This window comes from Chiloscyllium punctatum, chromosome 19 (genome assembly GCF_047496795.1).
Source record: "Chiloscyllium punctatum isolate Juve2018m chromosome 19, sChiPun1.3, whole genome shotgun sequence".
In the NCBI taxonomy this organism is placed as follows: Eukaryota; Metazoa; Chordata; class Chondrichthyes; order Orectolobiformes; family Hemiscylliidae; genus Chiloscyllium; species Chiloscyllium punctatum.
The window spans coordinates 83,370,628-83,398,123 of record NC_092757.1 but is presented as its reverse complement, the minus strand read 5'-3'; the positions used below and the strand labels follow the sequence as shown (position 1 = coordinate 83,398,123).

At 41.9% G+C, this 27,496-nt stretch overlaps 1 long non-coding RNA gene across 1 annotated transcript in view; it reads left to right on the top strand.

Moving 5' to 3' along the window:
• Window positions 1-27,201, top strand: part of LOC140491546 (uncharacterized) — a 152,793-nt gene extending 125,592 nt beyond the window's left edge. Inside the window, exon 3 of the long non-coding RNA XR_011963336.1 lies at window positions 24,449-27,201. This is a non-coding gene — a long non-coding RNA (uncharacterized lncRNA). The remainder of the gene's footprint in view (window positions 1-24,448) is intronic.
• The last annotated feature ends 295 nt before the right edge of the window (window positions 27,202-27,496 follow it).

The following is a 27,496-nucleotide window of genomic DNA, read 5'->3' as shown; positions in this document are numbered from 1 at the left end:
GTATTTCCTCTATAAAGTGATGGTTGCATTCTTGTGTGACCTCACGCTATATGAAAGATATGCAACAAAAATAAAGTGTTGGTGATGCAATTATGTTATAGACAACACACCTTAAAAGTTTGCACTTTAGAAACGGCATCGCCTATTCGGAAATGGTGTTACATCGAATTTGCACTGATAAACCATGCATTATAGCTGAACAACCTGTATCTCCTTCATCAGTGTCCTTTGGAGGAGGATACCTCTTATCTTTACCCAGTTAGACCTACATGTGACTCCAAGCTCACAACAATGTTGCTGACTCCTTACTGCCCTTTGAAATGGCTTAGCAAGCCATTCTATTGTAAGTGGCATAGAGACATTTAGGGACAAGCGATCAATGCTTACCTTGCCAGTGACACTCCCATAACAAGATCAAAAACAAAATGAACAGGGTTCCCAGGCACAGAAATAACTGAAGTGTTTCATAAGAAAATAAATATATAGTTCAGAATAGAAGCTAAAGAATTGTGAAAAGAGTGAAGAATAGGAATGAAAATGAGCTTTTGGGGGTACATTGTGGCACAGCTTTCTAATGGATTTATTACAACTGACATTGCTCCCTTTAAATCTCTTGCAGGTTCCATTCATGGTCATGTTTTGCACCATTTATTACTTCCTGTGTGTTGCTCTGATACTTATTATAACTTCCCCAACCCTCCAGTTTTTTGGCTGTAACTGGAATTCATGTAAACCTTTTCTTTAGTTTGATGCTGTTTCTTACATTGTTGATTGATCAGCATTTCTTAACTGCACAGTTGGAGCTTTCATATTCTAGGGATGTGCATTAATCTCATATTGCACCAAAAACTTCTTTTATACTTTCCAATCTTTACTGGCGATCTATCGGCTGAGCCGAATGACCACAGTTATTATATTCCTGTACCATGGTTTACATTAATGTAAAAATGTTGCTCCCTCCTGAAAGTTATATCAAGTTCCATCATTTAATCACTACTTGCAGATTGAATCGTCATTCATTGCTCAATACAATATGCTTTTGTTGGCTCTAAAACATATCCAAATAACAGTGCCAAATCAATTCTGGAAATTTAAGGCCTTTATTACTCAAGCTATTCTGCCTCTTCCAGTCTTTTTATATTTGAAAATCTCCCATTACAACCATTCTGCCATTACAATGGATCATCTGCTTCAATTTGATAGGTACCAGCAACTGGCAGTCAGAAGAATTCTCCTTCTCTGGTGCAACTAGCAAGAGGTACAGACAAGCCTGAGATAGGCTGTACTTTCAAAAACAACATTCAAACTTTAATACCTATTGATAAATATTGAAAATGGAATATCAGATTTAAAAATAAACTTGGCAGCAAGACTTTCACAGCAGCCTTTGTACAGGAACTAAACATGAACCTAAATTCAAAGTGTAAAATGTCTACTATGGGAGCAATTGGAGAATTAGAATAGGTTAAAGAATAGTTTCAGCACAGGAGGATGCCATTCAGCCTGTCATACCGATGCTGGATCTCTGCAAGAGCGATTTAATAAGTCTCACTCTCCAGCCCTTTCCTCCAGAACCCAATCATTCATTTGTTAATGTTCAGCCAATTGGAAAGCCATGTTTGAATTTATCTCCCCCAGTTGGTCAGGTCTACCATTCCAGCTCATAGTTACTTGTTGCATAACGATGACCCTCTCCATATCATCTTCAATACTTTCACCAAGCACTTTAAGTGGACATCCTCTGGTTCTCCTTCCACCTATCGCATTTCCAACGCCCCTCCCCCAAGTCCCTCCTCCCTACCTTTTACCTTAGCCTGCTTGGCACACTTTCCTCATTCCTGAAGAAGGGCTCATGCCCAAAACGTCGATTCTCCTGCTCCTTGGATGCTGCCTGACCTGCTGCGCTTTTCCAGCAACACATTTTCAGCTCCTTCTCAACTTTTCTGCCAATGACAACAATTTATTTCTGTCTGTTATATCTGAAACTCTCATAATTTGAACTCCTCTATCAAATCTCCTCACAACCTTCTGTGAGGAGAACAAACTCAGTTGTACAACCTGCTTCTGTAATCAAAGTCTCCTTTCTGTATACTCATTCTTGTGAATTGTTTGTCTCCTAAAATGTGCTGCTCAGAATTGGGTACAAAATTCCAGTTGACTCTGAGATTAGATTACTTACAGTGTGGAAACAGGCCCTTCGGCCCAACAAGTCCACACCGCCCCGCCGAAGTGCAACCCACCCATACCCCTACACCTAACACTACGGGCAATTTTGCATGGCCAATTCACCTGACCTGCACATTTTTGGACTGTGGGAGGAAACCGGAGCACCCGGAGGAAACCCACGCAGACACGGGGAGAATGTGCAAACTCCACACAGTCAGTCGCCTGAGGCGGGAATTGAACCCAGGTCTCTGGAGCTGTGAGGCAGCAGTGCTAACCACTATGCCACCGTGCCGCCTGAGATGGTAGCGACAAGGGAATGGATTAGATATTACTGATATCAATTGGCACTCTCTTCTCATGCAATATAAATTATTGTTCCCCTTGAGATTTGGTATTCTTGTAATTCTGTCCCAATGAGTGCAAAACGAAAAACTTCAACAACATAACTCTTTCTTTTAAACTCAAACTATCAAGAAAGTGTCTTGTATGAAAATTCCCAGATTCCAGTTGAAGCAGTTGTGGTTAGCATTTAATGCATGTATTATTTAGCCTGGTTAGGGAACTAATTGGTTAAAAAGTGCCATTGAAGAGAATCTCTGGTCCTTTGCTTGTTGGTAAATGACTGAGTAGATAAAATCTGATTTGTTCAGGAGTGACAGGTAACAGGATCTGCTAATCCATCCAAGTCTGGTCAAATGCAGTTTCAAAAACTGCCAGTGAGCCGTGACACATAAAACTGGCACATTCAGCTGGTTAATTATTAAATGTTACTTTTACCCTGTGTTAGGAAGCTCATTGTCTGCAGAAACCTGGGTTATCATCCATGTTAAAATAACACCCCCAGGAAAATTTAGGCTTTCCAATGCATGCAATGTTGCAAAGGAAAGAGCAAGAGTTATTGCCAAATATTGTAAACAGAGGCTGCGTTTCAGTTTGTCTTTTTCTTGTCCTGGTGGGTCTCAAATTTTCAGGCACTCTGCCAGCCTGGATTGGACAACATTACTAATGCAATTAATGGAAGATAATTATGAATTATACACAACAGCAATGGAGAAATATGATATACAAAAAATGTTAAATGACATGCATTAAATAGTCTCAAAACAAATAGAACAATGTATCTGAAATACACGAAGAGGAACACTGATTGTTTTGCAGTCAAAAGCACAATGGGCATTTCTGGGCATCCATCCATCAGTACTGTGCTGAGTCAGTGGACTGTTTCTTGTAAAAAAAGTAGGAATAACATGCAAGGCTATCAGTACATGGAGAACAATGGGTAGCAGAGAGTCATTACAAGGAGATAATGTAATCGCAGGGTTCAGACACCCTGATAAACTGGACCAGTGAAGCTGAAGCAGTTTATTGTAGTCATCTGTCCCCCCCAGATTAGATTGTTGTTTTCTTCCACACACCTCCCAGTAACATGCTGAATTTGGCAGCTTTAAGCAGCGATTCATTGCCTGCTGCTTTCTGTGTCCTGGCTATTGGATTAAAACCATCCAAAACCCCTAAACATTGCACTGTCATTTGAAAGTTTTGAATCTCCTCTCTCCATTTGGAGAGACTGCATCACACCTACACTTCTGTTTTAATTTGGCCACCAATCTTTTGGAAATCATTTCATGGCAGAGAAGATACCATTTAGAATGAATTACATAATATTAAGGGTGCAAAAAGGTCTCAAAATTTGAGTTTTCTTTTTTTTATTCACTTGTGGGATGGGGGCGTCGTTGGCTGGGCCAGCATTTATTGCCTGTCCCTAGTTGCCCTGGAGAAGGTGGTGATGAGCTGCATTCTTCTGCCAAAAGCCCCTCAGAGTTAGCCCTTGGAGTATGTTCAGGGTATTCCATGAACACAAAAGCTCCACATTAATGGAAATTGCTGTACTTTTCTCTGAGACTGTCTTATTCGAGGCTAGTCATAGAGTTCAATTTACTTATGTTATAGGCACTGCGACACATTCCCACAATACTCATTTGTGCTTATCTTAACAAACTTTAAGAAAGGTTAAGAAGTAGGGGAGCATGGGGCTTTTAAATAAAACATTTTAACAAATAATTAAATATAACAGAACCTGTAATTATCTGTCATCAATCACATGTTTATATCCATGCATGGCCTCACTATCTCCAACCCCTATTCTGGACCTACAATCTTTTCCGAATACATTTTCTCTCCTAGGCTGGTCCCTAGCGCCATCTCTCCTTTGAGAGTCATAGAGATGTACAGTATGGAAACAGACTCTTAAATCCAACTCATCCACGCCGACCAGAAATCCTAAATTAATCTAGTCCCATCTGTCAGCATTTGGCCCATATCCCTCTAAACCCTTCCTATTCATAAACCCATCCGGATGCCTTTTAAATGTTGTAATTGTACCAGCCTCCACCACTTCCTCTGGCATCACATTTCATACAGGCACCACCCTCTGCGTGAAAATGTTGCCCCTTAGGTCCCTTTTAAATCTTTCCCCTCTCACCTTAAATGTGCTATCATTGATGCTTGTGCCTTCAGAACCCAAGGGGAGGCAATAGTCTATTGATATTACCACTGGGCTGTTAATCCAGAGACCCAGGTAATGTTCTGGGGACCCGGGTTTGAGTCCTGCAGTGGTAGTACTTGAATTCACTTTTAAAGAATTAAGAGTCTCATGATGACTATGAATCCATTGTCAATTGTTTGAAAAACCCAGTGGGTTCATTGATGTCCATTAGGGAAGGAAATTTGTAGTCCTTATTAGGTCTGGCCTACATGTGACTGCGGACACACAGCAATGTAGTTGATTCTTGACTGTCATTTTATCAATAAGGAATGAGCAAAAAATGCTGGCCTCACCAGTGACTCATCTTTCATCCCATAGTGAATGAATAATAAAAACAAACTCTGGATTCCCTCCCAAAACCTTGCTGCCTTTGCTTCTCTCTTGTTTTGTAAGATGTTTCTTATAATCCTTGACCAAGCTTTTGGACATCGGTTTATGTGCTTTATTTCTTAATGTGGTTTGCTTTCAATTTCTGGCCACTTGCAGTTCTGTATTGCACTTGAGATGTTTTAATAAGCTAAAGACACAATATAAATGCAAATTGTTGTTGTAATTATGATGTCAGTTTACTAGTCCCGGCCTGACTGAGATAGGGCCTTTTGATGGCATCAACTATCAAATGTAGCCCTTTTGCACCTATTTCAGAAAGTTGTAGGTTCAAGGCCCAGGAATTGGGTGCAATCCAGCGCAGTATTGAGGGAATGCTGAGGCTGATGCTTTTCAGATGTGATGTTCTGTTAGCTGTCTCTAGTGAAAGTAATAAAAAACCCCATCACATTGTTTTGAAGAAGACAGGGGAGTCCAGGGGGCTCTGTCTCAGAATAACGGGCCGCATACTTAAGACAGAGATGAGGAAGAATTTTTTTGCTCAAAGGCTAGTGAACCCATAGAATTCTTTACTGCAGAGAGCTGTTGAGGCCGAGTCATTAAGTTTTATCAAGGCTGAGACAGGCAAGAATTTTAATCAGTAAGGGAATCTAGGGTATGGGAAAAGTCAGGAAATTGGAGTTGAAGATTATCAGATCAACCATGATCCAAGTGAATAGTTGAGCAGCCTCGATGGACTGAATGGCCTACTTCAGCTCCTCTATCTTATGGTCTAATGAATCATCCCTGGCTCAGTTTTACCTCTCATTCAACAAACAATCAGAATTAGATTGTTTTTTGTGGGAACTTGCTGTGTACATATTGGTTACTGTGCTGCTGACAAGTGACTACATTTTAAAAGTTCTTCATTGGCAGTGGAGCAGTTTGGGATACCGTATGGTTGTGAATGGTGGTACAGTAGCTCAGTGGTTAGCACTGCTCCCTCACAGCATCAGGGACCTGGGTTTGGTTCCAGCCTCCAACGAATGTCTGTATGGAGTTTGTACATTCTGCCTGTGTCTGTGTGGGTTTCCACCCACAATGCAAAGATGTGCAGATTAGGTAAACTGGCCATGCTAAATTTCCCATAGCATTCTGAGAGGTATAGGTTAGGTGCATGAGTCAGGGGAAATATAGAGTAATAGGATAGGTGATTAAGTCTGGGGTTAATGTGTACTTAAATTCATAGAGTCATAGAGATGTACAGCATGGAAACAGTCCCTTCGGTCCAATGCGTCCATGCCGAACAGATATCCCACCCCAATTTAGTCCCACCAGCCAGCGCCCAGCCATATCCCTCCATACCCTTCCTATTCATATACCCATCCAAAAGACTTTTAAATGTTGCAATTGTAACAGCCTCCTCCACTTCCTCTGGCAGCTCATTCCATACACGTACTATCCTCTGCATGAAAAAGTTGCCCATTAGGTCCCTTTTATATCTTCCCCCTCTCACCCTAAACCTATGCCCTCTAGTTCTAGACTCCCTGACCCCAGGGAAAAGACCTTGCCTATTTATCCTATCCATGCCCCTCATAATTTTGTAAACCTCTATGAGGTCACCCCTCAGCCTCCGACGCTCCGGGTAAAAAAGCCCCAGCCTGTAGCTCAAATCCTCCAACCCTGGCAACATCCTTGTAAATCTTTTCTGAATCCTTTCAAGTTTCACAACATCTTTCCGATAGGAAGGAGACCAGTATTGCATGTAATATTCCAACAGTGGCCCAACCAATGTCCTGTACAGCCACAACATGACCTCCTGTACTCAATACTCTGACCAATAAAGGAAAGCATACCAAACACCTTCTTCACTATCCTATCTACCTGCGACTCCACTTTCAAGGAGCTATGAACCTACTCTCCAAGGTCATTTTGTTCAGCAACTCTCCCTGGGACTTTACCATTAAGTGTATAAGTCCTGCTAAGATTTGCTTTCCCAAAATGCAGCACCTCGCATTTATCTGAATTAAACACTAGCCCATTGATCCATCTGGTCCAGATCCTGTTGTAATCTGAGGTAACCCTCTTCGCTGTCCACTACACCTCCAATTTTGGTGTCATCTACAAACTTACTAACTGTACCTCTTATGCTCCATCCAAATCATTTATGTAAATGACAAAAAGTAGAGGACCCAGCACCGATCCTTGTGGCACTCCACTGGTCACAGGCCTCCAGTCTGAAAAACAACACTCCACCACCACCCTCTGTCTTCTACCTTTTGAGCCAGTGCTGTATCCAAATGGCTAGTTCTCCCTGTATTCTAACCTTGCTGATCAGACTCCCATGGGGAACCTTGTCGAACGCCTTACTGAAGTCCATACAGATCACATCTACTGCTCTGCCCTCATCAATCCTCTTTGTTATTTGTTCAAAAAACTCAATCAAGTTTGTGAGACATGATTTCCCACGCACAAAGCCATGTTGACTATCCCTAATCAGTCCTTGCCTTTCCAAATACATGTACATCCTGTCCCTCAGGATTCCCTCCAACAACTTGCCCACCACCGAGGTCAGGCTCACCAGTCTATAGTTCCCTGGCTTGTCCTTACCACCCTTCTTAAACAGTGGCACCACGTTTGCCAACCTCCAGTCTTCCAGCACCTCACCTGTGACTATTGATGATACAAATATCTCAGCAAGAGGCCCAGCAATCACTTCTCTAGCTTCCCACAGAGTTCTCGGGTACACCTGATCAGGTCCTGGGGACTTATCCACCTTTACCTGTTTCAAGACATCCAGTACTTCCTCCTCTGTAATCTGGACATTTTGTATGATGTCACCATCTATTTCCCTACATTCTATATCTTCCATTTCCTTTTCCACATTAAATACTGATGCAAAATACTCATTTAGTATCTCCCCCATTTTCTGCAGCTCCACACAAAGGCCGCCTTGCTGATCTTTGAGGGGCCCTATTCTCTCCCTAGTTACCCTTTTGTTCTTAATATATTTGTAAAAACCCTTTGAATTCTCCTTAATTCTATTTGCCAAAGCTATCTCATGTGCCCTTTTTGCCCTCCTGATTTCCCTCTTAAGTATACTCCTACTTCCTTTGTACTCTTCTAAGGATTCACTCGATTTATCTGTCTATACCTTACATATGCTTCCTTCTTTTTCTTAACCAAACCCTCAATTTCTTTAGTCATCCAGCATTCCCTATACCTACCAGCCTTTCTTTTCACCCTGACAGGAGTATACTTTCTCTGGATTCTTGTTATCTCATTTCTGAAAGCTTCCCATTTTCCAGCCATCCCTTTACCTGCAAACAGCTGCCTCCAATCAGCCGAATACCATCAAATTGGCCTTTCTCCAACTTAGAACTTCAACTTTTAGATCTGGTCTATCCTTTTCCATCACTATTTTAAAACTAATAGAATTGTAGTCGCTGGCCCCAAAGTGCTCCCCCACTGACACCTCAGTCACCTACCCTGTCTTATTTCCCAAGAATAGGTCAAGTTTTGCACCTTCTCTCATAGGTACATCCACATACTGAATCAGAAAATTGTCTTGTATGCACTTGACAAATTCCTCTCCATCTAAACCTTTAACACTATGGCAGTCCCAGTCTATGTTTGGAAAGTTAAAATCTCCTCCCATGACCACCCTGACTTGTTAGGGCAAATGGCCTGTTTCCTCACTGTCAGGATTCTTTGATAAATTCAAGTTTACTTATTAAAAAGATGGCCACAAACTACAGCATTGAGCTAAAGAAGATCCGGAGCATGTGTGTGAAAGGACAAAATGGAGAGGGGAGAATAATTTAGCACAGCAGGGACAGATTTAACTTCGATCCAAGATCTAGATTTTCCTGTTGACTCGGTTAGAAGGTGCACGGCTCAAAACAGAACTGAGCCAATGAATACAGGCTCAGATGTGATCTGCATTGTGCAACAAAACCAAGTCAGTGATGCTGACTGAGCTATTCCTGATCAATTGATAAGTTTTTGCTAATTGCGTCAAAGTTGAGTATATGGAGATTGATGACAGATACGCCATGATCACATTGAATGGCAAAACAGGCTCGAGGAGTTACATGGTCTATTCCTGTTGCTATCCTTCTGTGCTCCAGCTCACTGGTCCTGCTGGCAAGTGTACATGGCATAAGGGAAAAGATTGCTTTCAGTCAAGATGCCGTCCATTATTAAACAGTCCACAGGATAACTGCAATTCCTTAAGGGGGAGTCAGAGGTACACAGGGTCGTGAAGAAGGTGTTTGGTACACTTGCCTTTATTGGTCAGTACATTGAGTATGGGAGTTAAGATGTCATTGGAATACCGCTTGCAATCCGTGTCTCGCTGCTATAAGAAATTTGTTGTTAAACTTAAAAAGGTGCAGGAAAGAGTTACAAGGATGTTGCTGTGATCGGAGGGTTCGAGCTACAGGGAGAGGCTGAATCGGCTGGGGCTTTTTTCACTGGATTATCGGGGGCTGAGGGGTGACCTTATGGAGGTGTATAAAATCATGACCGGCATGGATAGGGTGAACAGCCAAGATATTTTTCCTAGGGTAGGGAATTCCAAAACTTGAAGGCGTAGGTTTAGGGTGAGAGGGGAAAGATATAAAAGGACCTAAGGGGCAACTTTTTCACACAGAGGGTGATGTGTGTATGGAATGAGCTGCCAGAGGAAGCGGTAGAGGCTGGTTGAATTACAATATTTAAAAGGCATCTGGATGGGTATATGAATAGGAAGGGTTTAGAGGGATATGGGCCCAGTGCTGGCAAATGGGACTAGATGAATTAGGGATATCTGGTCAGCATAGATGAGGAGTGGACCGAAAGGTCTGTTTCCGTGCTGTCCACCTCTATAAGAAAAGCAGCTGTACCCGGGAAAGAGTGACCCAACATGAGTTGTGAAGCTGTTTATGAAGAGGAAAGTAGTGAACGAGCAGAAAATCTCTTAAAACACTAGGGGCTAAATAGATACACAGGGATGTTTCCTCCTTTGGGGAGTCACAATCTGTGACCTGCACTATCCTATCTCAAAACATTCTACACATCACCCCAACACCTTCTGGTAAAATCAAACTTACAATGTCCCTGATGGAAGTGGGTGTATTCAATCCAAATTTAAACAGATAAGCAAGCACCATTGAAACCCATCAATGGTCTGCAGCAGAGTTGGTTGAGAGCACTCCCTCATCCTGATCGACTTTTGTGGAATACTCAAGTGAACTTCAGGAGGACTTAATTCATCTCAAAGGATGTCTAAATGCAGATCTCCCACTTGTCAAAAAAGGGTGATTGAATTTGGCTCAGCTGCTTAAATGATTTTAGGTTGAATTTGAACAGTCAAGAAATATCAGAAACAAAAATGAAACATTGCTGGAAAAACTCAGCTGGTCTGGTAGCGTTTGTGATGAGAAAGCAGAGTTAGTGCTTCAGGTCCAGAGAGTTGGACTGAAGGGTCAATTTCTGTGCTGTACATCTCTATGACTCTATGACCCTTCTTCCAAATATTCAATTTAGCAGACTTGTGCAGGGAAGGTCATGTCTTACAAACATGATTGGGTTTTCTGAGCATGTGGCATCCAAACCTGTACTGTTTGTACTAAAAGCTGTGCCAATTCTCCCCCTACTAAGATTCTGCTGTTTTGGAAAAATTGTTCCATTAAAACAAGACCTAAAATTTCTGTTTCCCTTAACTTAATCTCCCAAGCAGTAATTCCTGATGCAAGTTCAATTTGTTCTTGAGTCTGGTCTGTTATAAACAACTTGTGGCCTTGGTTGTGTAACAGTTAATTTACATGTTCTAAAAAGAAAGCACTATCTTCATGAAAAATTGTTTGGCAAATCTTTTTACATGGTTCTTTGTTTAGAAACACAAATCATGTCAAACTGTATAATCGCGTCACAACTGCAAGATGTCGCCTTGAGCCAAATAACTTACAGCTATTTTGTTATTTTTCTCTCAACCCAAAACAAAATACAATTTTTTTAAACATGCTTCTACAAAGACATTAGTCTTTTAAAATATTATATACTTTCTGATTAGCATGTTTTGAAATATTAGTACACCCATCTGGAGCAGTAACAAATACACTGACAATTTGAGGAGCATAGCAATGATCTGTCCAAATAGCTTTTATCAGATATTCTCTCCAAGGAAGTTGCTGTATTACATGATCTGATAAAAACTTTAACCACTTTTCCTTCTTTAATTTCTTTAGTAAATATGGTAGTGTTTATGTTTGCAGCAGTAACACTTTACTGTATAGAATTTGTTTCAATAACTTTATGCTACGCAGAATCTGTTATCACTGACTAGAGAGATTTTGTCACAAAGACACCTTACTGCATTCCTTCACAATAATGATTGAATGTCACAGTAACAGTTCAACGCTACAGAAACTGCACTGTAATGGGTTACTGCATAGAATTTTCACAGGAACAGTTCGCTGTTCAGATTCTGTTGAGTCTATTGCACAGAATCTATCATAGTTAGCCACACAGGAACAATTTTACTGGATAAAATTTGTCACTGTATCACTTCACAAATACAGAACCTGCTAAAATAGTGGAAGTGCAAATTGCTCAGGATGCTAAAATTCTGAAATGTAACAGAAAACATTAGGAACACTTGGCAGATCTGGCAGCATTTGTGAAGAGAGAAACAGAGTTAATACCATCCGAGCTGGCAATGATATAGTGACAATGGCATTGAACTGGAAATCCAGAGACCCAGGCTAATGCTGTGTGGCACTTATTACACCAGGCAATAAAACGGCATTTAAATGAATAAATCAGGAATGAAAGGTTAGGCCAAGAGTAACTATGAAATGACTATCATAAAACCCAGTCTGGTTTCCAGGCCCATAACAATGTAGTTGACTCTAAACTGCCCTCTGAAGTGGACCAGACTGCAGCGTATTCGAACTGCTACAAAGCCTGGCGAAAGGAATAAAACTGGTCAGACCAGTCCAGGCATAGGAAACAAAAACAGAAAACCCAGCCAAATCAAACCTGAAAAGTTCTCCTTACTAACATCTGGGGACTTGTGCCAAATTCGGAAGAGCTTTGCATAATATACTTATGGTATCATACCTTACAGACAGTAACACCAACACCGACAGCACCATCGCTGGCTATGTCCTGTTCCACTGGCAGTGAACATCCCTCCATCATAATATTAGAAATGGGGCTGTTTGTTGATGGTTTGCACAATGTTCAGCACCATTAATACTGATACAGTCTGCATCCATATGCAGTGAGACCTGATTAACGTTTATGCATAGTCTGATAAGTGGGAAGTAATCAGAGTTAACGTTTCAGATTGAGTGACCCTTCTTCAGAACACCTGAATCCCTGAGTTCTGAGGAAGGGTCACTTGACCCTAAATGTTAACTCTGATTTCTGTCTGCAGGTGCTCCCAGACTGTTGAGTTTTTCCAGCAATTTCTGTTTTAGTCTCTGATTTACAGCATCTGCAGTTCTTTTGGTTCTTAGAGGCAAGTAATATTCGGGTTGTACAATGCCAGGCAATGACCGTCTCCAACAAGTGAGAACCTAACCATCTCCTCATGACATTCAAAGTCATTACTATCACTGGGACACTACCAGCAGCGCCCTGGGGGAAGGCCAGTGACTGAGCTAGACCAGCATTATAAATACAATCACAACAGAAGCAGGTGAAACACTCAAATCTGCAGCAAGTAACTCATCTCCTGCTTCCCCAAAGCCTGCCCACCATCTACAAGGTACAAGGCATGTTCCACTTGCAGCAGCTCCAACAATGCTCAAGAAACATAACACTGTCCAGGACAGAGCAACCTGCTTGACATCCCACCTATCACCTTCAACATTCACTCTCTTCACTGCGGACCATCGGCAGACCGTCTACAAGATGCACTGCTGCAACTCACCCAGGATCCTCAAGCAGCACCTTCCAAACCCTCAAACTCTACCACTCAAAATGACAAAGCCTGTAGATGTATGGGGACCCCATCCCTATAAGGTCTCCTCCATACTCCTAATCTGGAACGATATCACCATTCTTTATTGTCACTGGGTCAAAATCCTGGAAATCCCTTCCTAACAGGCCTGTGGGTGTACCTACACTCCAAACACCACAGCAACTCAAGAAAACAGCTAACCATCACCTTCTCAATGACAATTAAGGTGAGGTAATAAATGCTGGCCTTGCCAATGACACCCACATCCCATGAGTGAATAAAAATAAGGAAAGAAACAAAGGCTATGTCTAGGAGAGATGCAAATGTGAAAAGCAAAGAGGATTTCATTTGAATGGTTCATTGTTGAATCCAGAAAGCAGTAAAATGTCTAATTGCCGGATAATGTGGCGTTCCTTGAGTTTATGTTCAGCTTCATTAGAACAGTGTAGGAGGCCAACAAGAGAAAGGTCAGAGTGGGAGTGAAACAGAAAAGTAAGTTGGCAGGTGACCAGAAGCTACGTTTCGTACTTGTAGGACTAAACCGAAATGTTCTGGAAAGCAATCACTCAATTTGTGTTTGTTCTCCTAGCCATTATTTTCAGTGTGGGATCAGTTACAGTAACAGATTGATCTCGAAAATTTACCACAGCGACACTTTAATGTCAAGTACATCACTGCTTCTTCATACTAATTAGGTCAAAATCCTGGAACTCCTTACTTAGCAGCACTGTGGGTGGCACCTGTCTGACTAGTGTTGGAACACTGCAAGGGAGCTCATTATCACCTTCTTACAGGCAGTTTGGGAGGAGTAATAAATACTCCTGATACCAGCAATGCCCACAACCCAGCAATGATTAATCAAAAGCATTTCATTCATTGCCCTCTTAAAACCATTCAGAAATTCGAATTCCCTTCCAATTCTACATTCACCTTGAAGACCTGAATGATTTCGAGGTTCCATAATCATAACTTCTTACCTGGGGAATTTTTGCTGAGTCAGGATTGTGTGTGATTTGGAAGGAAACTTGCAGGTGGTTAGCTGTCAAGCACTTGCTGATCTGTCTGGGTGTGGAAGACATTCTCAAAGGAGTCTTCCTGAATTTCTACAGTGCGTCTTGTAGATGGCACACACCAGCAGTCAAAAAAGTAGGATACTGAAGGCAATGTAGTAGTTGGTGCCAATTATTTGACTTCAAGTGTTTTTGAGTTTACTTTTGGAACTATCCCCATCTAGGCAAGTGAAGTATTATATCACACTCCTCTTTGCTGGCTGGTAAGTCGATGACAATTTGACACAGAAATAGCATTCTCACCAAGAAATAGCAAAGAACCTTAAAAGAATTTTCCTCAGCTAGAAGGTTTTTGGAACCAGTAATGTCTTATCACAGACAGTTATTTATTTAGCGTCAAAATGTAATTACCCCACCACCAGCAGTCTTGCTTTCAGCTGCCTAGACACCAACATTTGAAATTCCCTCTCTAAAGTCTGTACCCCACTATTTAATTTGCTCCACCTCTTGGACAAAGTCTTTAGTTATCTGATTTATGACGAACCTATTTGACTCATTGTCAATATTTCTTTGATAATGCTACTTTGAAGTGCCTTGGGATGTGTTTCTACTTTAAAGGTGCTATATAGATGTACATTGTTGTTATGAAATTAGATAAGTATTTGAAAAGAAAGAATGTAAAGGAGTTGGAATAGGCTCAATGGGACAAATGGCCTCTCTGTGTGGTATTCTTCCTTGATACAATGCTCCAAGAATGATGCAGGTAAATTTGAGAGAAAGGTTTAGTTCATGAGCTGTGGGTGGTAGGGTTGCAACCTGTGCTGCAATTTCAATGTTTCAATGATGCTCCTAAATGAAATAAAATTTGGTGCCAAACCAACCCCACAAATGTAACAGTCACTGGGTAGAACATGAATATTATTGAAGAGAGAGACATGTTGCTGAAACTTTTCATCTTGCTCCCATCAGGATAAATGCAAGAATGCCAAATTTCAAATGATCACAGCAATTTATACTGCAGGAGAAAAATGTGCTGATTGGTCGGCAAGCTGACTTTGATTGGCTGTTGCATAGAAAACAAGGGGAAACAGTCCTTCCCAATGAGACATTCATAAAGTGGCCAATTGTATCTGAATGGCACATGACATATTAAGGGTGACATGGACTTTCTGTTACACAGTTACATTGAAGACGGTTGAAATATTATAGCTCAATACTCGGGCCCATGCTCCTAGTCATTGTAGCATCCTGTAGGACTTGTGGGAGTACAGAATTACTACTAAACAGTGAAAGCAACATCATTGTCATCCCTGTTGAGCAAAGGATGAATCAATCATTGAAGCACTGTGACGCCAAAGTGAATGATTACCAAGGTGGATGAGTTTCATCTATTCCAACAATGATTGCTGTTGTCTTGCCAGTACTGCTCTAGGTCACTGCTGTTTGGTTACTTCACACAGGAAAGCTTCAGAGTAACCTCCGGACATTGGTCCCACAAATTGAACAAGCAGTCCTCAAGCTGTGAACAGGTCCCATTCTGGAGTCCGTTCATGAGTTGATTTGTACCCAAGACGGGACACAATGCAGGACAAAGTGACACAGCCGTTTATCAGTACAGGAAACGACCAAATGTCGGGTCTTTAAAAGTACACCCCTGTATGGGATCATGTTCATAAGTACGAACGTTCGTAAGTAGGATGGTCATAAATCAGGGACCCCCTTCATAGACTTGCATTCCACCCAAAGGAACCAAACTAAGTCTTTAAGGCTAAGCTGTAACTCAGCCTCTTTTACTGCATTGGTTCCTTCAGCATGTTCTGCGGCAAACATTTCTGCTGAATATTTAAGAAACTCAGGAATATGGATTGGGTGACACAGCGAGATAAGTATTGACTTTGAGCAATTGCATGAAATGAGCAATACCATGTTGGCAGCCTGTTTTATATCTTTCCTAATTTCATTGAAAGCCGATGCATAAGGTCCGGGAAACAGGTTATCAATTCATTCGCGACCATTTCTCACTGTCGGACAAATTTTAAACACAGTGCTTTAACCTCTAGCGTTGGATTATAACCCAGTCCAGTCTAAGAATGAGCCAATTCCCTCTGTTGTCAGCTGCAAAGAGCTGACGGCTCTTATAGAAATGTTTGGACAGTGGGTGGAGATGCCATAACCAACGTTCCCTTTTAGCTAAGGCCACTGGGATACCCTCTGCGCATGCTCAATCATCCTCCAACTGCATGACTTCTAATTTCTATTACACAATATGAGCAGAGAAACCGGAACTCTGCACAGAAGGAAGAAAGAATTAGCGGCAGTGTACCCCCAATCTGTGTTTCTAATCAGCTTCTGAATAGAAACAGGTGTTGTAGGATGGAACCATATCAGAGTCACCTTGCTGAAAGGTGCATCAGGTAGATTGGATTGCTATGGTCCTTTTACTGTGAGAGCTTCATAGCTGGAGTCTAGTGTGGTGGAGAAAAAACACTTGGTAGTCTAATAAGAAGATGCTTTTGTCTTGAACTAGTCTTAGTTTATTGCATGACAGTCATCAAGTACAAATTGACTTCGTAAGACAGACATCATTCCTAAGTATATGAGGGAAACCTGGATGGCAGGTCCATCTCCTTTGAGATCCCAAACTGTTCTCACACCCAATATCTGCATAATATCCTCATGTTGGGCGGTGCTTAATGTACAGCTTAGCACTAACCCTTTCAGAACTTAACACCTTCTCCAAGAAGGGACTGAATACACCAAGTTTACTTTTCTATCAGAATGCAGGAGAAAGTGAGGACTGCAGATGCTGGAGATCAGAGCTGAAAAATGTGTTGCTGGAAAAGCGCAGCAGGTCAGGCAGCATCCAAGGAGCAGGAGAATTGATGTTTCAGGCATGAGCCCTTCTTCAGGAATGTCCTGAAGAAGGGCTTATGCCCGAAACATCGATTCTCCTGCTCCTTGGATGCTGCCTGACCTGCTGTGCTTTTCCAGCAACACATTTTTCAGCTTTTCTATGAGAATGGCCTTGCAGATCACATGCAAAATGACTGCTGTTTCTGAACTGAGAACATCTGATTGACAGTGACTGAATCAAACACTGTTTCGGTGGCAGCTTGTTGTCTTTGAAACTTGAAACTATTTTGCAGGATTAGAATATTGAATTGTCCAATCACTTAAACAAAGCAAAGTGAGAGACCTAGCCTAGTTGGGCCTCAGCATTATAAAACAATTGACAGTAAGGTTGTCAATAAAAGACTGAGAAATATCATCCCTCTGCCAGTACCTTCCAGTGTGCACCAGGTTGCACCGTTACTGACACCGTTAAGACTGACAACTACCCGCTGCGTCTTAGAGTGGGCATCAACTACACTGGTGTGTCTGTATTAATAAACCAAATTAAAACAACAGTCATAAGTTTTTAAGGAGAACAGCATTGTAATAAATACAGCTATCATGTAAGTAATATTCATAAAGCACAGTAAAGGCCAAAGTTGTAAGTGATGGACATTTGCGTTTGCTCTCAATCTTACTTGGCGTTCATATCTCCCCCTCAACTTGGCTGTAAATTCGATAAGATAGAGATTGAAGAAAAAAAGTGTTCATGCATCAAGACTGAAAACATCTTTGATCATCATTTTGTACACTTGCATTTGACAATGTCAGAAGTCATGTAACTGAACTTCCATTGGCTTGTAACCAAATTTAAGTAAGATTGTGTCCTACTTCCCATGAGTCAGCAAACACCATGGTTTTTTTTCCCCATTTATTCATAGGGCTGTTAAAAACTAGAGGATAACTGTATTTAAACAGAGTCAAAGTCCACACCTTTAATGAGGCTTTATTTCAGTTAACCACACTCCATAACACCCAGAACCCACAGAAGTGGGAAGTTGAGTGTGGACCCTGTGGAGATCGGAGAGGTGCTAAACAAACATTTCTCATCAGTTTTTACTCAGGAAAAAGAGAATATTGTAGAGAAGAATGAGGTACTAGAAAGGATTGAGGTTAGTTATGAACAGGTGTTATCAATTCTAGAAGGAGTGAAAGTAGACAAGTCCCCTGGGTTGCATGGGATTTATCTGAGGATTCTCTGGGAAGCTAGGGAGGAGATAGCAGAGCCTTTGGCTTTGATCTTTGAGTTGTCATTGTCTACGCTTAGTACCAGAGGACTGGAGGATTGCAAATGTTGTGCCCTTGCTCAAGAAGGGCATTAGAGATGCCCAGGTAATTATAGACCAGTGAGCCTTGCTTCTGTTGTAGGAAAGGTTTTGGAAAGGATTATAAGAGATAAGATTTATAATCATCTAGCAAGCAATAATTTGATTTCAGGTAGTCAACGTAGTTTTGTCAAGGGCAGGTCGTGTCTCACAAACCTCATTGATTTTTTTGAGAAGGTGACCAAGCATGTAGATGAGGGTAGGGCAGTTGATGTGGTATACATGGACTTCAGTAAAGCCTTTGATAAGGTTCCACATGGTAGGCTGTTGGAGAAAATGCAGAGGCATGGGATTGAGGGTGATTTAGCAGTTTGGATTAGAAACTGACTTTCTGAAAGAAGGCAGCGAGTTGTGGTTGATGGAAAATATTCAGCATGGAGTCCAGTTACTGGTGGTGTGCCACAAAGATCTGTTTTGGGACCACTGCTGTTTGTCATTTTTAATGCAAGGCTATCAGCAACAAATATGAATGGGAGAAATTCCAGAGCGGGAAAAGGCTATTCATCCCATCCAGTCAACTCTGGTCAGAGTCCACTCAGGTTACAGATCTACTTTAAGGAGAATTACTTCATCAGCCTGCATCTGAACAATCTGGGCGCAAGTTTTGCATTTCTTGCGGTTGCAGGGGAAGGTGCCGGGAGTGGAGGTTGGGTTGGTGGGGGGTGTGGACCTGATGAGGGAGTCACAGAGGGACTAGTCTTTTTGAAACACTGATAGGGGAGAGGAGGGAAATATATCCCTGGTGGTGGGGTCCATTTGGAGGTGGCAGAAATGACGACGGATGATACGCTGTATATGGAGGTTGGTGGAGTGGTAGGTGAGGACCAGTGGGGTTCTGTCCTGGTGGCGGTTGGAGGGGCGGGGCTCAAGGGCGGAGGAGCGGGAAGTGGAGGAGATGCAGTGGAGGGCATCGTCAACCACGTCTGGGGGGAAATTGCAGTCTTTGAAGAAGGAGGCCATCTGGGTTGTACAGTATTGGAATTGGTCCTCCTGGCAGCGGATGCAGCGGAGACGAAAGAATTGGGAATATGGGATGGCATTTTTACAGGGGCAGTGTGGGAGGAGGTGTAGTCTAGGTAGCTGTAGGAGTTTATAGTAAATGTCCGTGTTGATTCGGTCGCCCGAGATAAAACTTGCGCCCACACCTCCCCCCTTACTTCCCTCCAAGGCCCCAAGGGATACTTCCATATCCGCCACAAATTCACCTGCACCTCCACACACATCATTTACTGCATCCGCTGCACCCGATGTGGCCTCCTCTATATTGGGGAGACAGGCCGCCTACTTGTGGAACGTTTCAGAGAACACCTCTGGGACACCCGGACTAACCAACCCAACCACCCCGTGGCTCAACACTTCAACTCCCCCTCCCACTCCACCAAGGATATGCAGGTCCTTGGACTCCTCCATTGCCAGACCATAGCAACACGACGGTTGGAGGAAGAGTGCCTCATCTTCCGCCTAGGAACCCAATCAGATTTCTCCAGTTTCCTCATTTCCCCTCCTCCCACCTTGTCTCAGTCAAATCTCTCGAACTCAGCACCGCCTTCCTAACCTGCAATCTTCTTCCTGACCTCTCCGCCCCCACCCCACTCCGGCCTATCACCCTCACCTTGACCTCCTTCCACCTATCGCATTTCCAACGCCCCTCCCCCAAGTCCCTCCTCCCTACCTTTTATCTTAGCCTGCTGGACACACTTCCTCATTCCTGAAGAAGGGCTTATGCCCAAAACGTCGATTCTCCTGCTCCTTGGATGCTGCCTGACCTGCTGCGCTTATCCAGCAACACATTTTCAGCTCTGATCTCCAGCATCTGCAGTCCTCACTTTCTCCTCGAAAATGTTATCAGTATTATGACTTATTAAACGGTATATTTTAAACTCTTTTAAATCACGGTGAAATGCAATAGTGGAGAGGGACATCTGAATATGATCCCAATGATAAGCCAATGTGACCTGGTTGCCATGGGAACTGGGGGCCCAGTCAAGTCCTAGTTAAAATCCCAGTGCTATGTTTCACACCTCAACACAAAGGCTGAAGCAGCCCTGCCTAGCTTTTTGAAGAATTAATGACTCCGAGTCTGAAGAGAAATAGAGATTGAGAGAAATTGAGGGAGAATTTGGTGTTGACAGCTGGTTCGCTGATCAAAGAGAAGGGGCCTGTAGATCTTTAAGGACACTGGGAGATTTACCTTGGCATAGCTGGGAAAAGGAGTTTCATGTTTGTTGCCAAAAGTTATGCAGTTAAAAATCACACAACACCAGGTTATCATCCAACAGGTTTATTTGGAAGCACTAGCTTTTGGAGAACTGCTCCTTCATTAGGTGATTGTGGAGAATTAGATTGTAAGACACAGAATTTATAGCAAAAGTTTACAATGTTATAGCAAAAGCTTTGCTATAAATTATGTGTCTTACAATCTTGTTCTCCACTATCACCTGATGAAGGAGCAGTGCTCCGAAAGCTAATGTTTACAAGTAAACCTGTTGGACTATAACCTGGTGTGTGATTTTTAACTTTGTACACCTCAGTCCAATACCTGCATCTCCAAGTCAGAAGTTATAGAGTCAAAGAGTTATACAGCATGGAAATAGACCCTTCGGTCCAACTTGTTCACGTTGACCAGACATTCCAATCTGACTTCGTCCCATTTGCCAGCATTTGGCCCCTATTCCTCGAAATCCTTCCTAGTCATAAACCCATCCTTTTAACTGTTGCAATTGTACCAGCTTCAACCACGTTCTCTGGCAGCTCATTCCATACATGCACCACTGTCTACGTGAAAAAGCTAACATTCAGATTCTTTTTAAATCTTTCCCCTCATCTTAGCTTCAACCTATGCCCTGTAGTTTTGGACCCTTCACCCTGAGGAGATTCTCAAAAGATGGAGGGAACTAGCTTTTGATCAAGCTACAACTCAATGCAAAATGGGAAAACAAATCTGTTTGGAAGCAGGGCGTAACTTTGGATTGGTTCCTGTGAAGAATACAATTTTAAGCTAAATTATTGTATTCCTACAGCTATTTCCACCCTTATTTGATTTGCACTGTTCTCCTGTTAGACTTTGTAACCTTCTATCTGATCATAAACTTTGTATTTAGTTATTTTCTTCACTTTTTCTGCCTCTGTGCTTTCTTAAAACCTGTTGCATCTCTAATCTTTCTAGTTCATAGAATCCCTACATAGTGGAAGCAGGCCATTTGACCCAATGAGTCCACACTGACCCTCTGAAGAGCATCCTGTTCTAACCCACTTCCTAACCCAGTAACCCTGCATTTACCATAGCTAACCCACCTTGCCTACATGTCTTTGGACTGCGGGAGGAAACTAGAGCACCCAGAGGAAACCCACGCCGGCACAGGGAGAATGTGCAAACTCAACACAGACATTTGCATGAGGGTGGAATCAAACCCCGGTCCCGTGACGCCCAGCGTTATAGAGTCATAGAGATATACAGCATGGAAACAGACCCTTCAGTCCAACTTGTCCATGCCGACCAGATATCCTACGTAAATCTAGTCCCATTTGCCAGCATTTGGCCCATATCCCTCTAAATCCTTCCTGTTCATATACCCATCCAGGTGCCTTTTAAATGTTGTAATTGTACCAGCCTCCACCACTTCCTCTGGCAGCTCATTCCGTATTTGCAGCATTGTTTGCTTGAAAGAGTTGTCCCTTAGATCCATTTTGTTATCTTTCCACTCTTACCTTAAACTTGTGTCCTCTAGTTTTGGACTTCCCCACCGCAGGGAAAAGACCTTGTCTATTTACAGTATTCATGCCCTTCATGTATAACTTGGTGGTGTGTGATTTTTAATTTTGTACACCCCAGTCCAATACCAGTACCTCCATATCATGCCCCTCATGATTTTATAAATTTCTATAAGGTCACCCCTTAGCCTCCGACACTCCAGGAAAAATTGCCCCAGCCTATTCAGCCTGTCTGTATAGCTCAAGCTTTCCAACCCTGGCAACATTTTTGTAAATCTTTTCTGATCCCTTTCTAGTTTCACGACATCTTGCCAATAGCAGGGAGAGCAGAACTGTATGCAGTATTCCAGAAATGACCTAATAAGTGTCTGTAAGCAGCGACATGGCCTCCCAACTCCTATACTCAATGCTCTGATCAATAAAGGAAAGCATACCAAGCACCTTCTTTATCATCCTATCTGCCTGCAACTCCATTTTCAAGGATCTATGGACCTGTACTCCACAGTCTCTTTGTTCAGCAACACAGCCTAGGACATTAAGTGTATAAGTCCTGCATTGATTTGCCTTTCCAAAATGCAGCACCTTCCATTTATCTAAATAAAACTCCATCTGCCATTCCTCGGCCCATTGGCCCATCTGATCAAGATCCCATTGTATTCTGAGGTAACCCTCTTCGCTGTCCACTACACCTCCAATTTTAGTGTCATCTGCAAACTTACTAACTGTACCTCCTAAGTTCACATCCAAATCATTTATATAAATGACGAAAAGCAGTGGATCCAGCACTGATCCTTGCAGTACGTCACTGGTCACAGGCCTCCGAAAAGCAACCTTCCACCACCACCCTCTGCCTTCTACCTTCAAGCCAGTTCTATTTCCAAATTGCTAGTTCTCTCCGTATCCCATGAGATCTAACCTTGCTAACCTGTCTACCACGAGAAACGTTGTTAAATGCCTTACTGAAATCCATATAGATCACATCAACCATTCTGCCCTCATCAATCCTCTTTGTTACTTCTTCAAAAAACTCAATCAAGTTAGTGGGAACAATTTCCCATCCACAAAGCCATGTTGACTATCCCTAATCAGTCCTTGCTTTTCCAAATACGTGTAAATCCTATCCCTCAGGATTCCCTCCAACAACTTGACCACCACCAATGTCAGGCTCACCGGTCTATAGTTCCCTGGGGCTTTTCCTTACCACTTTTCTTATATAGTGGCACAATGTTATCCAACCTCCAGTCCTCTGGCACTTTACCTGTGACTATCGATAATATAAATATATCAGCAAGGGCCCCAGCAGTCTCATCCCTCGTTCCCATAGAGTTCTACAATACGCCTGATCAGACCCTGGGGATTTATCCATCTTTATGCGTTTTAAGACATCCAGCACCATAGACAGCTTTTAAGATGCTGCTATTTATTTCCCCACATTCTATATCTTCCACATCCTTCTCCACTGTAGAGATTGATGCAAAATACTCGTCTAGCATCTCACCCATCTCCTGCGGTTTCACACATAGGCGGCCTTGCTGATCTTTAAGTGACCCTATTCTTTCAATGAGAGATCATTTATCTGCAACATAACTCCATTTCTCTCATGGAGCTGCCGAATATTTCAGGTACTTTTTGCTGTTATGATGTTGTGGAATTCCTGCACATTAATGGAAAAGATGGCAGTGCTGTACAAGGCTTCCTACTTGTCACCTATACAGTATTCAATGCACTGAGGTCAGACTGGGCTGAGGTACATCATTTGAATGCCCCTAAACTATACAGACTGCATGCCCCAGTTTACTGTCTCAATAAGATCTTTTATCACGACGATAGTTCAATTCCATCCTTCCTGTCCTTTTAACTTAGTCAAATATTTCAAATCACAGATACCAACAGTGAAGTTGGAGTAAGGGTTTCAGTCAGGTGCAGGTTAATATCCTACATTCATGTTACTTCGCATACACAAACACCCTGACCCCACCGTTGTCCTGTGGTAAAAGGAAACAGTAATTGGAAGGGCCCATTCTCAATTCCAGGGAAGGTTGGGAATAGGATGATTTACGCAGCTTTCATGCCAGGTCCCGTGTTAGAATGCAACTATCCACTACTGTGTGTCTTGTACACTCAGAGGGAGCAAACCAACCTTTTCAAGGGATAGGGATTCAAAACCTGATTTGTATTATGAATCACTAATTAAATTAATCTATTATTATGCAGATAGAGCTCAAAGTCCAGATTAGGTTTCTTTGAAATTTAATTTCTTTACATTTTCATGAGACATTCAGGCCACAGTTCTTTTATGCACTTTGTGATTATTTTAAGAATTAATAGTACAATTGTCTAATTTGCATATTCATAGATAAGATTAGGTGTAAGTTCAAGGCTCTATTTCATCAATATCAAAATCTGTTGGCTTCAGGATAAATGTCTGCTGTAATATGCAGCATTGTGAGTTCTGTGTGGAGTCACTGCATTGTTCATTTATGCCATCTGAATCCATCTGTTTTTAATTGGTCTACTTAACATCTTGCCTTTCAATCTACAGAGGAAATTCAAATATCTGAAGGACATGGATGGAGAGTATTTCACTCGGTTAATTGAATACCAGATAATCGATGCCAGATAACAGAGTTGGTCACGCATCGGGACCATGCGATCTAGTTTGGATGATCCGAATTTTGGTTAATTGAATGCTGGAAAATCGAGGTTCCTTTGTATTTGTGCATTTTCCCATCTGTCTATTGGTCTGTATCTACCAGCCTATCTCCTCTGTCCTCTCTCCATCAAATGCCAGAACTTCATGGATTGTTTGTCACTAATGCTGAGATTGTCCATCCAGCTAACTCTGTTATTTCACCCTTTCTGCTGAAACCAAACCTCAGTACAACCCTGAGAATCACATCGTGCTCTTTTGAGCCCATTCTCATTGCAGTGTAAGTCCCAAGCTGGTTCCAAACCATATTCCCTCTCTCTCAAATACAGCTTACACTTTCTAAAGATTCACTTAAGGGATGTGAGCATCACTGGCTGGGCCAGCATTTATTGCCTGTCCCAGGATGTCATTGAGAAGGTGGCGGTGAGCTACTTTCTTGAACTACTACCTTTAATAATGTTGCCTAACCTCCATGGAAATCCTCAATTCGTTTCTGTCACCTCCAGGTGCAATTGTTGCAATGTTTTCCTGGTTGGCCTGCTTCCCTCCGCCATCAATGAACTTTAATATCTGCATTAGCAGTAGGATTAAGATATTTGGTCCCTCAAGCTTGCTCTGCCTTTTAGTAAGGTCATGGATGATGTGGTTACTTTGCATTCCTCCCTACCCAGGATCGTCTTTCAGCACTTTGTTTATCAAGAATTTATTTACCTATATCTTTGTAGAGAGAGTTCCAAAGTCTCAATACCGTCCGTGAGAAAAATAAACTCCGCATTTGTATCTTAAATGGAAAACCTTTTATGTTTAAACAATGATTCCCTCATTCTAGATTCTCCCAAGGAAACATCCTTTTCACATCTATCCTGTCAAGACCACTCAGGATTTCCTATGTTTCAGTTAAATCCTGGTTAATTCCTCACGGGCTGCCAAGAAGTGGGACAAAGTGTGCCTTTTTGGTTGATGCACCTTTGCCATATTATCTGTATTTGCCTTGGCATTGTCTGACCACCCAAATGACTGGATAGTCACATCTATACGTTTGATTAACATTCTTCTGCACACCTCATACTCATTTGTGAAAGCATCATTTATTACCATAAGCTTTTCCCAATGTTCAGGGGTTAATGTTAGCTTTAGCAATACCTCTCCCATGTGGCTTTTAGGGACCTTGAAAATGATATTTTTCACCTTTTCCTCCAGAACCTTAAATAAATGTGCATCAGCAGCACCAGGTACAGGGCAGGGCACAGTCAATGCTGCACAAATAATTTAATCTGTTGCTGAACTTTTTCGTTGCCTTCAGCTTTAGACACTGGAGGAGATTTAGAGTGTAGGATCCTAGCAGTTTGAAGCTCAGATGATAAGTATAAAATAAATTATAGCAGTCTTTCTTCTTTCTTAGTCTTTCTTTGAAATCTTCAGTGAGAAGCAATGAAAATGGACAAGATTAGGTTGGGTTATCTGGTCGGCATGGACTAGTTGGACCGAAGGGTCTGTTTCTGTGCTGTATATCTCTGAGACTCTATGACTCTAATTAAGTGAACACTCATTTTTCCAAAATTCAGTGGATACAATTTAAACTGTCCAACATTTCCTCATGAAACAACTCATCCATTCCAAGTATTACTCTGGTAAACCTTCTCCGAATGGTTTCTAATGCATTCTTCCTTAAATAAAAAGAGCAAACTTGAATACAATATTCCAAACACGGTCTCCCCAGTCCTTTGTATAACCTCACTAGTTTTATGTTCAGGTCCTCTCAAAATAAATTGTAATATTCACCCAATTCCTGCTAAAATAAGAACTCACTAGTAGTTCCTCATCTTCCACTGTAAACTGAGTTAAAACTCAGGATGAAGGAGCAGCGCTCCGAAAGCTAGAACTTCAAAATAAACCTGTTGGACTATAACCTGGTGTTGTTTGATTTTTAACATTGTCCACCCCAGTCCAACACCGGCACCCCCTCGTCACTGTAAACTAAATAGGTCCTTAGACCCTGTCAAGGATAGAGGATGGGTAGCAGCCTCCTTGTATCCACAAATATTCCCGCATTCACCATAAACCTGAGTAAACAGATTGAAACAAAGCAGAGGTGCCGTTACCCACACCCAAGACAGTGGAACATATACCAAATCTATCATTACACCTGAAGCATGCTCTCACATGAGATATCAGAATCTGCTGGGGCAAAATCAGCCGTGAGGCCAGAGAATACAAAGAATGTAAGTTGTTTCCAACTTCAATAACTCGAGCCAGTTACTCTGTAGTGCCAAGGAGCCCAGCAACGCCATGTTGACCTATTACTGGAGTGTTGGCATGTGCCACTAGATCATTTTGTTTATTTTCAAGCCCAATCTATTACCGAAAAGACTGCAATAAAATTAATGCTCAGTAAAGAATTCTGAATTATTCGCCTTCTAATTTATTTAGCACTAACTGTCCCAGTAGCTTAATTACTTTGAATATAAAATTATAATTTAATTGGTTCGCCACCTCAGCAGAAAATCTGGCTGCTCGCCATAAGCAGCAATTCGACGACTTAATGTTTTCAGGTATTGTCATGAATTTATGTGCATGGTCTTGGGATTTTGATGGTGTTTCAATTATTTTTCAGATAATCAATAAAATGACACATTTAATTTTGAGCTCCCTGCACAGGATTTTTTTAAAAAGTCAAAGTTTTGCTTCAATCCTGTTCCTACATCTCTTGAAGTTTTGCTTGAGTTGTTCGATCTATTGAGTTTTGCTTGAGTTTTACAATCTAGTGCTGTTCATGGAACGTGGATAGATATCTAGATTGTAAAACTATTGCTCCATATTCACTATATTATTACCAGGCTGACCCTTTCAGGTGGGGAGGGCAGGATTAAAAATCTCTGCTGCAGAATTTCCTTTGGTTCTTCAGAATGGTCCCTCAAGAAGTGTGATTAATTGTCAGCC